The sequence below is a fragment of the Orbicella faveolata genome, unplaced genomic scaffold (assembly GCF_042242905.1).
Source record: "Orbicella faveolata isolate gen_17 unplaced genomic scaffold, um_ofav_v1 contig_24, whole genome shotgun sequence".
Lineage (NCBI taxonomy): Eukaryota > Metazoa > Cnidaria > Anthozoa > Scleractinia > Merulinidae > Orbicella > Orbicella faveolata.
In genome coordinates this window covers 15195001-15210528 of record NW_028301552.1, presented here as the reverse complement: position 1 = coordinate 15210528, position 15528 = coordinate 15195001, and the positions used below count along the sequence as shown (strand labels likewise).

General features: G+C 37.9%; 1 pseudogene; it reads right to left on the bottom strand.

Annotated features, from left to right (window-relative positions):
* Positions 1–2978: 2978 nt before the first annotated feature.
* On the bottom strand, positions 2979–12992 carry LOC110065106 (uncharacterized; annotated as a pseudogene).
* Positions 12993–15528: the final 2536 nt, after the last annotated feature.

Below are 15528 nucleotides of genomic sequence, written 5' to 3'. Positions count from 1 at the left end.
GGAAAGAAAATACATCAGGCCTGAAGGGTCTTGTCAACCTCTGGGGATCCGGAGCATACTCCCGGAAAAAACCTGAAATCCTACAATTGCAGAGATCTGTTTTCCTGCCATTTAGAGCACAAAATTGGCACTGTTCAGTTGCCTACGATAGTTCATTGTTTAATTAACTAAATCATAATTTGAAGCCAATTATTGGCCTTGTTTTCATCATCGATGGACAATTTTGTACAACCATTCTTTTTGCACTGATCATAACAATGCAGATGTCCACTTACTTCGACAACATAATTTCGTTATCAATCGATTTGCACAAAGACTGGTCTGCCAAGTACCAGAGGTTTCTGCAACATTTGTGCCTGAAATCCTTTTTTTGTAACCTCGGTGTCAAGTTGTAAGATGGACAGAACTTTCAAGTAACGGGTGCTGGGATCGGAGACTACTGTTTTCCTTTCTAGATAATATGTCAATTGCTATCGCCAACACGGAGAACGGAGATTTTCTAAGAGGGGGAATCGCTAAAATAGGGAATCTTTAAAAAGGTAAACTCTAACGGGGGAATCTCTGAAAAAGGTAATCTTTAAAAGGGGATTTCTCTAAAACATAAACCTTGTCGCAACAAAATATTCGCGGGGCAAATTTCAAGATTCGTTGCGCACTTCGCTGATCTACTTTTTCATAGCGAAAACGAACACGTGAAAGTTTTTCGCATCATTTGACTCTATATTTCTTTAAAATTTGAACTGAATTGGAACAGTACATGTTGGAGATGTCCTGCCAGTTTTTAACTCAGTTTCCAAACTGTCTCAATTTAACATTAGTTCATACAAAAGAACACAGGGAACTAGGAAGTAACAGGGTGGTTGTGTTCTAAAACAAACCCCTCGTTGCTAAGAGAGACGAGAAAGGAAGACCTGCAAAAGTTTGACCTCGAACGTGTTGGCACTGAGTGGCGGGAGAGTTTAATTTTTTTTATTCCTTTCTTGTATAAAAACTTCTGCTGTAACCAAGAGCAGGAAAAGTGCGATGTAGTTTGGAAAGGCACTAAGTAAAAAAGCAAGTATAGGGCTTGGCACCAGGTGCTCTATCTTCGCTTGCAATTTATTCTCTTAAATAGTCAATGACCCCCTCTTTTCTTTCCATGGCTAAATTTTGAGAAAAACAGAAACATATCTGTACGTTTTCGCCTTTTCTGCTCTCGTGTGACCGAAGTTTTCTTCGAATGTGGACGGACAAGGCTAATATGTGTTCTTTTTCAAGACCTATGTCAAGGAACGACATCAGCTGCAAAAGTTTACTTAGTATGACAACAAGATGACATGATGAAAACGTGTTTTATTCAAGATGATGAAAATGAAATACAAGAAAAAGCACATCTTAAAAAGGAAAACTAGAGGTCGACCCTATGGCGTTTCCCTAAATAAATATACTTAGTTGTGTTAAATTGAGTACGTTTACCTGATATAAATTTCACTGATATAACTTCTTTTGGTCTCTTTTACTGATCGTCTTAGATCGTCTTCTCTTTTATTTACATTTTTTCCCCCTAATTTAGGCATATACTGTCAGTTATATTCCCAATAAACATTATTAAAACTTAAAAAAAGTAACAAAAGCTTCTGAAAACGCATGGTCTTCAACGCGCCTTATTTCGAAAACAAGCACGGGGATTTATCATCCACCGAATATAATAAAGACCATGCTATAAAAGTTTCGAGTGGTTGCCAAACATGTTTCGGTTCCAGACCTCACACCAGATGATCAGGTATTAAAATTCAAAATGGTCATCACTCGACAGGTAAGATTATCTTATATTCGTCCTCTAATTTGACACAAGAGCCCCCCGCGTGACGAATAGTAGACTTTGGGCACCTCCTGTCGAGCGTGACACGAAACAACTCGAAATAGACCACTTTCGATATATTAAAATTCAGCGTGCCAGCGAGGCTTAGAGGACACAAACAAAGGAAATTGAATGACAATGTTTATTCATTTCTTTTGTTTGTGTCCTCTAGGCCTCACTATCAAGCTGAATTTTAATATATCGAAAGTGGCTCATTGGAATGATGGCCTTACAGGGGAGAGAGAGCTGCCTCTTCTCGCGCGTTCTTTCGCGTCAAATGTGATGGACTAAAAAAGAGAAGGCTGCTCGTACTTTAAAAGTAAAGCTACAAAAGTGATGCGCTCAGGTCACCTATTTAAATCTAGACAGAGGAAATTTCTATCTTGCCTTTTGTTGGAATAAGAATACCAGCTCAAAAGGGCATACTATCATTTTCCCTGTCTTGCCCGTGCGATTACTTCTATCAATTTCTTGCCAAATATGATCAGGCAAAGTTCGAAGAAAAACAACCTCTGGACTAGACAAAGATCTAAGTTTCTAAAGAAGCTGTTGGCCTGCGCGGTGGGCAAATGAAACACTCAGATATTTGTCAATAATAATAATAATAATAATAATTTCATTTATCTTTACCAACTTGAGTTGACAAAGATAAATCAAGGGCCGTAACGAAGTCCTGAAGCGGACGTTTTGAGTGTTAGCCCTTCGTCCGAGTAAATGAGGAAATTGTGGGTTAATCATGTGTTTATATTAAGCAATTACATCATTCGCTCTCGATTTCCATCGCGTGAAACTATCACGCACAGAAATTGAGAGCGAATAATCCAATTGTTTTGCTATAAATCTACTAGTCGTTGAAAACTTATCTAAGTTCACTTCACAGACACTCCGAAAACGCCAAGAAGCGGCCGTCGTTTTGTTAACAAGGGTACACTGCTACACTACTCACTATCTGTCACAGAACAGATAGTGAGTAGCGTAGCCAATCAAAGAACGGCATTCGTGATAGAACGCTAGTAGATTTATACTAAAGTAGAGTAGGTAGTTAAACTATGCACTGTTGAAGGAAGCATGGTAACTTTTAACTCATGGATGAATTATTTAAATAACAGCGTCAAACATTCAGCGTCTTCCATCCATTACAGGGTTACAATCTCCAGCTTTACAATCGCTTATAAGAGAAGTACACTTTTTGGCAATACATTTGTCATTAAACAAAAAGTAAGAAGAAACACTTGTGCTTGGGAGTGTTACTGAATCAAAATATATCCCATGACTTTGATGTGTTTGTCTCCATTATCTGCGTAGACTCTTGCTTCATTTCCACATGTGTTGTTGTCGTCGGAATCTCCTCCTGTTCCAAACCCGATTCTGGAATCATATGATTCACAGCCATCTTCGTTGTTACCAAGGATACCAATCCTTGCTTTAGCTAGATGACTAGAGGAACTCATGACGTTGAACCCTTCCTTGTTACAGCTGACCTGCAAAGAGGCCTCTGAACCAATCAGTGTCTTCCACGTATCACGGCCTAGTGAGGTGTCGCGGTATTGCCCGTCAGCGATCAGCGAGTGCAGAGAGTTGGCCGTTTTGTTGATGACAACGAAGCTGATACGTTGGCCGATCTTCATACCGAGACAGATCTTGGAGAAAGATGATCTCCAGTAGGTTGGTAACTTGACTTCCTGTGAATCAAACCCAGTCTTCCCTCCAGGAAAGTTGAATGCCTTCTTATTACTCCAGAAGACCTCGTCATAATGAAAAGTTCTCTGAAAAGGAATGGAAATAAATTATCATTGTTTAATCCAGACTGCTGATATATTTTCAAATTTAGTTACTGAATAGGCAAAGAGCTGACCAATAAAGCTAGTAACTGGTAATACACTCTCTAGAGCCGAAGTGGCCAACAAAGAGTTAGTTTGCACCAGTGTGAGTAGCTTGAATCAACCAGGAGCATGGTTATTCCCGATGTATTTTTTAGTTCAAGTTATCGCTCTTCCCTCATCAGTCCATTTCGTCAGTTTACCTTAAGAGTTTGCTGTGCAGCTGGGTGGAGAGCGGTACTGGCAGTGTAAGGTACAACACAGCATCGTTATCCAGACAAAACCTTGAGCCCATGCCACTTGATCCGCGGTTTAACACCCTTAATAATAGGCCATCGAACCTCCCAGGGCGCCCATACACAGCAAATGATAAGTAATGGTAATTGGAGTGATTGGAGAAAAAAACAGGAAGTAATCGCTCGAGAAATTTCAAAATCGGACGAGTGCGAAACGCGAGACCGAGTTGAAATTTCGAGCACGATTACTCCCTGAATTGTAGGACACGAAGTCTAGTTACTAATTAAACGTATTTGTCACAAATTGCGGAATTAAAAAAGTCTTTCGAGAACTTATTTTGAGCCAAAAAGTCAGTAGCGCTTTAAATAAGTTTTAAAAACTGTAGGGAACATTTACAGGAAGCTATTAAGGACGGTGCCTACAAATACAAAGGTTTTTGCGCCAAGTTAGGAACATGCAGAAAAAGTAGGTCTTTGCAAGGGCTACTGGAATCCACAAAGAAAAATTGGGGCAGCCAGGCATTTTTTTCGAGATAATGAGCCTTGAATCTCAACAAAAATGCTGACATCAGCATTTTTCTAAAAAAAAAGAAGGAAAAGATATTTCTGCACAGATTTCCTTAGAATTCGCCAATACACACAGAAAAGGAAACACATTTATAAAGATCGTAAAACTTCATGGTAAATAGTAACATAAAAACCTTTTTTGGTATGTTTTTAATAACAAAATCGTTGCAACAGCGCTTTTGTCGTCTCTGACAGCCTTCCTCTGGTTCAGCTTAAATACAGTCTAAATGCCTTTTACTCACAACCAGAAACTAATCACGCGTCTAATAGGCTTGCCACTTCCATTTCATAACATAAAATGTAGGGGTAACCACGCGTTTTTTAAAGTTATTGATGTTTTTTGAAAATTTTTACGGTGTCCGTTACATTTTTTCCTGTCACCTCCCCAGTAAGTAAAACATTTGCGTATCTCACACTTGTTTTGCGCGCGCACTACGCCATCTGTAGGTACATGTTTACAGTTGGATTTCAGTAGAATTTTCGACAGTCAACAGCTAGCTTTTCAGCTAGAAGACGTTAACAGTTAGTGGTTAGCGATTTGCTGCTATTCTGGTGTTCCTGGTTTAAGTACAGGTTCATTAAACTTGATTTGTTCAGAGTAGGAAAATTTTGCTTTCATTTTTGTCGTGTACTTGGTAGCTAGTTGATTGCGTCAATGTCAATCCAGCGCGCGCATGGCGCTTAAACCATGCCTTGCGTGATGCGCAGAACGTGTGCGCACCAACAAAAGTAGGCACCGTTCTTAAGGGCCCATTAACCGATCTTTTCGAGCCGTTGCTAAGGAAAATTTAGTCTCATATAACCTCATCATTTTTAGTTAGTTCAGAGTTATTTCATGTGTTTCAACTTTTTCATGATCAGTAACGCTAGTGATGACGTCATCAGGTCACGCCCATGGTCATGTGACTAATACAGAAAAAATGCAAAGGCTCCCAGGCAAAGTACTTTCTCGGGATTTTTTTCATTGATTTAATGTTTTAATTTAAATCCTCATTACGCTATGCATCGATTTTGTTTAATTTCTAAAAGGTCAGATTTTGAGAGCATCTCAAAATATTGAAAAATTCGTAATTTTCTGAAAAAAGCATGAATTCGAAAAAGGAATGCATAGCTATGTTGCCAACGTTGGCTTTAATCGAAATTCGTCGAAAAAGGCTGGATTTAACAAAAAACCGCGTTACCTTTAGCATTCAAAGAAACCGGAAGTGCGTCCGATATCTATTGGAAGTTACCCTATCAGCGCGTGCGCAATTTACATTATTAGCGCACTTCGGTAAGATCAAACAAAGCCACACAGAGTTAGTTTTTCTGTTTCTATTGCTCTTGTTTTTCTGTCTTTCTCTTATTTTGTCTTTGCCTGTACTTTTTATACGTTGCATTTTGCGAAACACACAGAAAAAAATAAAAATGGATGCGAATTTGCAAGTTTTTGAGTTGTTTTTATTTCTCGCGCTCAGGCTGACGTAAATGACCGGAAGTGAAATTTCACCTCCTTAGCAACGCGCGCTCGATGTTTTTCTTTGTGTTTCGCAAAATGCAAAGTAAAAAAAGTACAAGCAAAGACAAAATAAGAGAAAGACAGAAAAACAAGAGCAATAGAAAAAGAAAAACTAACTCCGTGTGGCTTTGTTTGATCTTACCGAAGTGCGCTAATAATGTAAATTGCGCACGCGCTGACAGGGTAACTTCCAATAGATATCGGGCGCACTTCCGGTTTCTTTAAATGCTAAAGGAAACGCGGTTTTTCATTAAATCCAGCCTTTTTTGACGAATTTCGATTAAAGCCAACGTTGGCAACATAGCTATGCATTCCTTTTTCGAAATCATGCTTTTTTCAGAAAATTACGAATTTTTCAATATTTTGAAATGCTCTCAAAATCTGACCTTTTAGAAATGAAACAAAATCGATGCATAGCGTAATGAGGATTTAAATTAAAAGACTAAATCAATGAAAAAAATCCCGAGAAAGTAATTTGCCTGGGAGCCTTTGCATTTTTTCTGTATTAGTCACATGATAATGGGCGTGGCCTGATGACGTCATCACTAGTGTTACTGATCATGAAAAAGTTGAAACACATGAAATAACTCTGAACTAACTAAAAATGAGGAGGTTAGATGAGACTAAATTTTCCTTAGCAACGACTCGAAAAGATCGGTTAATGGGCCCTTAAGGCGCGCGTAATTGACATGCGAATCACGTGGGTATCTGATTACAAAAAGTTGTAATAGACCAATTTCGATATATTGAACTTCTGCCTAAAACAATAAAGCTCAGTACGAGGCTCTGGGGAATAAATAGAGAGTTTGCGGGGTTTATTCCTCAGACCCTCGTGCTGAGGTCTATCGTGTTAGGCTGAATTTTAATATATCGTAATTGGTCTATTGGATACCTGTAATTGACACTCGCGTTATCGCGGCCATTAGGCTCACGGAGAGCCAATCACGATCGAGAAGTTTGTTATAGATATGATAACCAACAAAAATAGTTCCCTTGCGATTTTAGAAAGCTGCAGTGTATGAAACTTTACCTATTATGTTACAAAATTCGCAACATTTAAAAGAAACCATTGCCATTTTTGGTAGTTTCGCATTTCAAATGTACTGATTGCCTTTTTATTTAATTCCAACATGTTGAACACTTAAGTTTCGAAAAAAATTTCTTCCAGAAAAGTTCAGTTAAAGACGTGATTAATACCATTCCCTTGTGCCGTCAATCTTCATCACTGGAGTCCATCCTCCATCTCCACATCCAAAATCTCCCATGTGACAGAAAACCGATGTTAGTGTTTCCCCAAACTGTAACTTAACCAACCGACTCACATTTGACCTGTAGAACATAAAAATGTCAAGGAAAAAACAATGCTAAGATATGTACTGTTAAGAGGTATTAGTTTTAGTGCTTTTTTGCGGTACACCCACACCGCGTTAAATAAGGTGGTCTTAGGCCTCATCAATACTACGCCGAAGGAATTTGAAAACGGGGATTTCACTCTGAAAACACATGAAATGTTTTCCGTCCACACTATGCCGGAGGAATTGAAAAACGCAACAATCACTAGTCATTTTAGATTTGTGTTTGAGGAAAACTCGTGCCGGGGAAATCACATGATTATCGCCATTGTTTTCGAAAAACTTCGTTTTCAATTTTTTTTCCGTCAACACGAAAACGTAAAGCCAGTGTTGTCAATTTCCTCCGGTCTGAAGAACGTTTTCGAATAGCTCCGTTTTCGTGACGGATTAGTGTGGGCGGTAGGCCTAACCGTAGAAATAAAGCTGTGTGTTTTCAAATTTCTCCGGCGTAGTAAGCACGCTGCCTTATACTCTGAAACATTAAGTTTTTCCCCCCGGAAACCATTTTCCCAAAACATGAACATTCAACATCTCTCAGCATTTACAAAACGTACATATATCATCAATCGAGTTTTACTCTAACTACCCCTTCATTTACGTTTAATTAAGAAATCTGCACATTGGTAGCTACATTTCAACCTAGCAACGCCCATAGCAACGGGTTCAATTCAGTACATTTCAATAGGTCATTTCCGAGTGACCTTTTGCCTCTATGTTAAAACGAGTCTTTGATCGTGCGAAGCCATTCATATGGAAATGTGTTCTACCTACATCTTCATTTTCATGCAAATCAAACTCATTTTCAAATGTAAGGTTTTGCACGAAGACTCGTTTAGAGACAAAGGCAATGACCAGTATGTATTCAATGCAACATTCGGGTATTCGGGTATTCAATGCAATATTTATTCTTTTGTTTACTTGCAAATTAGCCCTTGTTGCCTCGTTCTTAAACTCGAAATTCAAAAGAATATTTTCCCTTAAAGAGGCAACAAAGGCTAATTTGCAAGTAAACAAAAGAATACTAAAATTGCGGCCATTTTGGAATAAGGTGTATGATATCACATGTTCCTTAACCTACGTTACAGACCCTTTCCTACGGAGTAGAACTTGGAGAGTGACCCAAAATAGCGGTAAATTTTAAAGCTGTCGAAAATGTTTTTAAAATCTCATTTTGCTTAAAACTCCAAATCGTTTTCGTAGAAGTCCTTTGGGTGATGAGATGATTTAAGTGAAAAAGTAACCAAACATTCGTTATGGGCACGCTTTAAAAACGTAGTCGGAGTCGAACTCAAACAATCATCTACAGTCATCTACACCACCTCTTCCCTCCCAACACCACCCCCCTCCTTCGCCCGCCATCCATTGTATCTTATCCATCAAATTAAAACGAACAGCCCTTTGTCACAATGGCTCTTAATTGCTCCACTTGGATCACATACTGCATAATCCAATGATATACAGTGTAACTTACTTGGTCATATCATACAGTTCGTTGCAGGACTCAGCACCTAAATTACATAGAAAATTATTAAAAACTGGATCGTTGATGATGCAATTCAAGAGTTTTCATTGGTTTAGGCATCATGATATATGAGCCATTATAGCATGCTCTGCAAATATGGTAAGAGTTCCCGTAATTTTTGGGAGAGTTTTAAGTTTTATTTTGTTTTAGTTTGCTTTATTTTGGGGGCGTTTCTAATAAAACAATTATTTTACTCGCCCTTGTTGGATATGAGATGATTATAGCCAACTCATATCCAACGCTCGCTCGTGAAATAATTGTCAATTAGCCTCGTTATCAGCGAATGATGTACCAAAGTGAACTTTTGGAGGCAAGACCCTTTTTGGGGACGTCTTTTATTGTCATCTTCCTCTTCATTGTCACCTTCGATCGTCCAATCAGGTGCAAGACCAAAACCAGTTGCGAACCACTCGTTATAAGATTCTACTGTAGTCTTTCATTGGTTCACAACGACATTTGAGTAAATTGATTACTACACAGGCTCAATTAAAAGCCGCTGAGTAGAAAAGAAGCCCGCGCTCTTCCTCCGAACGAGGCCATGGAATGCACAAATAGAGCCTTATCTCTAAATAGCAGAGTCTAATAAACCTTAGTGCGGGGCGAATGTACAAGGTGAACCTGTACCCAAGCACCGATCGGGCGTGGACTACGGTTTATGCACAGTTTTGAGGCTAGTTTACACACTGCAAACAAAACCTATGAAAACAAAATGAGATGCGAAATGTGGTACTAAATATACGCTGCATATGCAATATACTACATATAATACATAGTACATATGTAAAACGTACACTTATAACAGACTTCTGTAGTTAAACACTTGCATAGAAAAAGTGTATCTAACCTTTTTCACAATATTCTCCTTTGAAGCCCTCTGGACACAGGCATTCAAACGTGTCGTATTTGTACTTTGCCATGCAGGCACCTTGCTTTTGACACGGTGAAGAAGAGCAAGGCGACAGTTTAAGAAAAATAGGTACGGAATTCGTACATGTGTCTACTGCGAAATGTTCTAGATTTGTAGGGGAAGAGATGGGAAGAACACATCAGAAATAATGAGGTTTAGGGCCTGTGATACTCACTCCATGCGAAGGGAGCTGGGACATCTTCAATATCGTTCCGAAATATTCTTTTTTTTTTAGCCATCGTGGCTTAATGAGAAATAACACGCAAACTGCAGTGACAGACATTATGGCTGCATTGATCTAAGGGTTATTTTCCAAAGCGCTCATCGCATATTTTTTTTCCTACAAAGATAGGATCAACCGTTCCCAAATGTCAAAAGTTGTGTATAGGGCTAGTTGTTGGGTCGGCCAGGATTTCTACATTGGAAAAAACAAAACGTAGATTGCATGACAGAAAAAAATGAACATTTTAAAGCGATCACGAGTACCTGTGACGCAGCTGCTATAGCAGACCACGTCACGTCAACTGGTCACAACTTAACATGGGACCACTTTGAGATATTAGTAAAAGGCCGGTCAGATACACATTGCAAGATAAAGGAGACTCTACTAATAAGGGAACTGAAACCTACCCTAAATGATAATGTTAGCAGCGAAAAACTTTATCTTTGTTAGTTTGCACCTTTAATATGTATATTTTTGTCATTGTTATTGTTACTTAGTTACTCGTCTAAATTTAAAATTTAGTTGTTACTTCTGTTCTAAACAGTCACTTCTGAAGGTGTATGTCGAAATATATGAAACGTCAAGTTAAATGAATTTCGTTTTCCAACATGCGTGTTATTATTGTAATGTTTGTCACTGCAGTTTGTGTGTTACATCTTCAATATGTTTATGAAGGGATCGTGCATTGAGAAAACATAGCTTAAACAGTCCTGCATCTGTGAAAGAAAAACCTTATAGCTCAGGGTTCGTAAAATTGTTTTCAGAGACAAAAGCTTAATAGAAAATAACAGCTCGGGTAGAAAGAGGAGCGTTATTTCTGGCCACCCTCATTACTTACTGATTAATATATATCTTCTACAAAAATGATTGACCTTTCCCTACCCTAATGGAAAAGTGATGCGAACTTTCGTTTCCTTTATATTCCGTGAAGTTTCTGTGTTTATCAGAGGAGAGTAATTCACACCAGAGAGTCCCATCAGTTCCTCTCAAGGCGGCCATGTTCACGGAAATACACAAAGGATTGCTGAGGCATTGGAATGTACAATCAAAGACGTCTAACCCTGTGAAGATTCCAACTGCAGGTACAGCCAGGGAATGGAACTCGTGTTTTACAAATTGATGTTATCGAGCAGTCTGCAAAGTGGAGGACATATCCTCTTGACACAAGGTATTCGATCCTGCGGTGAAGAAAGAAATATATTGTCAAACCGATTTAGCTGGGACAATTTAACGACACCAATGTAACCCATATTTAACAACAATATTTAGTGCAGGGGGGGGGGTGATGCGTTTGTTGGGTGAATTTAAGAGGGGGGTTGATAAAACACACATAAAATTGAGAATCAATACATCATACTACTCCCTCTCGATTTCTGTGTGATAGAAATCTTGAGCTCATAATCTAATTGCTTAATAGAAACACGATTTTAAACCAGTCAGCGCGCGTACTTTATTTGAGCTGTTTTCTAAAGGTATATAATAAAGTAACAGAGGTTTTACTTCAGAAATTGGTAAAAAAGGAAGGGAATTAAATGGTTGTCACTGGCTAAAAATATGGTTATCGGACGTTTCGGCCACTACTGTTGCCTTCTTCAGCAAAAGATGGAAAATGCAAATGTTTAAACGGCGTCCTGCTAGAATAAGTAATAGATGTTTTACTTCCCTGTTAAAAACCGGGGGGATAATCTAATACCACCAGGCTTATAGGGGAGGCTAGCTTGATTGTCAATATCTGTTTAATATCAATATGTTTAATAGCTCAATATGTGCGGCTTGGCCAACTGAAAATTCGTCGATTTTTGTAAAGTCTTCTATTGGAAATGGATGTTTCACAACAAGTTCAGTTTTAATTCTCTAAAGTTTACAATGCAATCCGGCTTTCTTAAATAAAACTTGTTAAACACAAGACTCCCAGCAGGTTAATCGATGCATTATCATCCAAATTTCAGCCATCTGTTAATTGTTTTTTTTCCAAGAAAATTCATTCAGAAATTTGTATCACACAAAACCCAAGCAATCTTCACTGATTTTTCAATAGGGAAGCCAATGATTTACCAAGACACCTAAAATAATCTATATTATAAAATAGAATGAATCCCAGATTAATATGAATTAAACAAAGTGAAAAGTACTGACGAGGTGACAGGAAAGAATCACAGGGATAATGAACAACTAAATTCAAAGAAATTTCATCTAGATTTTCTGAGGCGTTAAATCTTCCACGCCAACTCTTTAACGAGTCTCTTTAATGATTTAACTTGGGAAGTCGTTAATTTTAAGAGAGAAAAGGTCGTTAATCATTCGCCTCGAGATCATTTTTTATTTCCATTTCAAGATTTAAACCATTTTTCTTCTGATTTATGAAAAAGAAAATTTCAAATCGAATTAGGAAACCTGAATACAATACATTTCTGAAGATGGAAACCGTGAAAGAAGTAATGATAAATCATGAATTGACAATAGATGGACACGAATGAGGAAAATTGCCATGGATAACGCGGGTCAGTAAACCTTACAAAGGGTAGAAACAACACAGGAAATAAAATTATTCCTAATACAACACTAATACATACTACTGAAACAGAATTACTGCATGAACTTTGATAAAAGATTGCTTCTCAGAGGAGACAACTTGCCATTAAAATTGAGCAATAACAACACTGTAAGTAAATTCCCAAACAACTGCGAGGAATGAACTAACCTTGGGAAAAAGTTGCCTCCGATATCAAAACAGAAGAAAGGAATGAAATGGAAGAGATAATGACATAAAGCATCTTGTAAGGAGACTTGCTCCCAAAGAGCTTGACAATTACGTGTGAACTGCCAACGAACAAAGCCCTTCAATTTAGAATTTATTCACATAATGTTGAAGATGATAGTCTCACCCAATAGCAGTTCATTTGACGACAGCTGCCTTCATTTGATGGAGTGTCTAACAAGGCTGTTCCTTCGTTATTTATTCCTTTTTGACAGTTACTAGTCAACACTGGTCTTTCTTACAGATTTATTAGCAAGAACAAGACAAAATTAAAATTAAATGAAAAAACTCAGTTCTATTTGATAATTGTAAGTTATACTTCCTATTTTTTGTAACACTTATTGTACATATTTGTTTGGCTTTTTTAACATTGTTATGTTGCTTCATATTGAATATTTTTATATGGTGGTGGTCGCACATTACCGAGGGCCGGACCCTGATGATTCAACCCTTGTACTGAAAGGGCCACTCTGCAATAAAGTTGACTTTGACGTTGACTTTGCGATACTTGACGATATAAAACATGGACATAAAAAATATGCGATATGAGAAACAGGCTATTTTGGCTTGCTTCCCATATGCTTTAAATAGGGCCAACTTGTAATAACAGTCACCGGCTAACGAAAAATTCCCGTGAGCTTGGTTTTACCCATAGAAGCCTAAGGATAGGGCATTACAAATATGGTTTTGATTCTGAAATTAATTGTACGTTGCTAAAAGAGAAATTGAAAAGTGGCGAAAATTGCACTGAAAATCAGCCTCTGGGAACCCCCGAGGGGCTAATATTCAAAACTCGGTTAGAAAAAAGGTCGTTAGTCTACATAACGACTTTGTGTAACAATATTTAGCGAAATCAACTGACCTTCATTTCTTAGTCTACCCCGGTCTCTTAGCCAGAAGCTCTGAAACGTAAGGGTAACAGGAGTCAAGGATTTTTCAGTGAATGATCAGGCGATAGATGGTGTTCCATGTTCTCTGAGAAATGACGCACTTTGAGGTCTAGAAAAACTGCTAATGGACGCACAAGTGGAACACTAGGGCATCCAAGGCAGTTAACGTATCTATTTTCGTCTTATTTTTCTGCTCCCACGGTTTGAAGGATATAACCTTGTTATTCTTATACTGAATTATTGATCGTAAGGGTAACAGGAGTCAAGGAAATGATCAGATTATCCTCACCAAATAATAAATGGTGTTCCATGTTGTCTAAGAAATAATACGCGTTTTAGGCCCATAAAAGCTGTAAGTGGACCCATAAGGGGAACAAGAGTTCGTCTAGCAGTTTTTCTAGACCTTAAAAGTGCATTACTTTATTAGAAAACATAGGGACACCATCTCCTGTTTGGTTTAGTATATAGGACGAGGTAGAGAGAATATTTATAACTAACAAGACGTGGTGTTTTCGCCGGAAAAACACGCTGAAAAACAACAATCGACATCCAGTAACTATATTTTAATTCCTTGTATGATACTTCTTATACTACTCGTATGAAAAAGAAACGGAGGTCAGTTAAGACAATTCATCTGTTGGTGGTATAGAAAATATTTACTATCTTCCTGTCGTTTGTTTGCAGTCGGCATTAATATTGAAACTTTCATTTGCATACCGAAAATAATACGGCGTCATAAAATAGACTAACAAGAAAACAACTCACTTCGATTTGATGATCGCAATTCACACTTTTAATTTACAATTTGTACCATCTGATATCAAATATTATGCTGTGCATAAAATTGAGTATTCTACCATGATTTAGAATAACTGTCCGAAGAACGAATTTCCAATATTCTTCTTTGTTTTCCAATCTTGTCTTCTGTTGTCCATCTTCTGTTTGGTTTAAAATAAAGCATGAAGAAGATAGAATATTTATATCTAAATAGGGACGGTGTTTTCGGTATCCAGCAACTATCTTCTAATTCCAATAAGGAATATACTTATGTTACAAAAAACTAGAGGCCAGTAAAGACAATTATTCCTTTCATATTAAAGAAAGACTCTTGAAGGGTTGGTATAGAAAATAGTTATTATCTTCCAATCCTGTCGTTTTCATGTCGTTTGTTTGCAATCGGCACAGGGAGCCCCACATTCGTTTAGAATAATCGCGCGGGTTTTTTGTTTTGTGGCGGCCATTTTGAATTTAATACGTGCGATCTGCTAGTACGAGGCCTGGAACCTAAATTACGGAAATCGCTCGGAGCCTACTCGAAGCTCTAAGATTATTCTCGGTGAGCGATCGGCTCCCTCCGAGAATTTGCGAATTTTCCCGCCCGTCTGTTCTGTCGCACTTTGTAATAATCATCGCACTTTGTAATACCTGTCGCACTTTGTAATAAAACTGTCGCACTTTGTAATAACACTTGTCACACTTTGTAATAAAATAGCTGTCACACTTTGTAATAACAAGTTGTCGCACTTTGTAATGAATTAAGCTGTCACACTTTGTAATAACAAGTTGTCACACTTTGTAATAAGCTTTCAAATTTCCTTTGAATAGGATATTTGGTAGAAATTATATGACATAACTAATCCCCCAGGGCACAAATACGTCCTTCTTTGATATTTTACTTTGTATACTAAACTGAGGAGATGAAAAAGAAACGCGTTCTCCCCCACGCTTCTCGCAATTGTTATTTGTCTTGACTACGATGTATCGCGACAGAAACACTTTGTCATCACGAATAATGACTTAAAAATCGGTTTTGTTAAGCCGCTCCATTGGCTAGGTACTAGTCTAATTTATCGTGCAAATGAGACCCTATTGCATGTTTAATTTGTAAATGATAGCTTAATTCAGGTATTAAAAA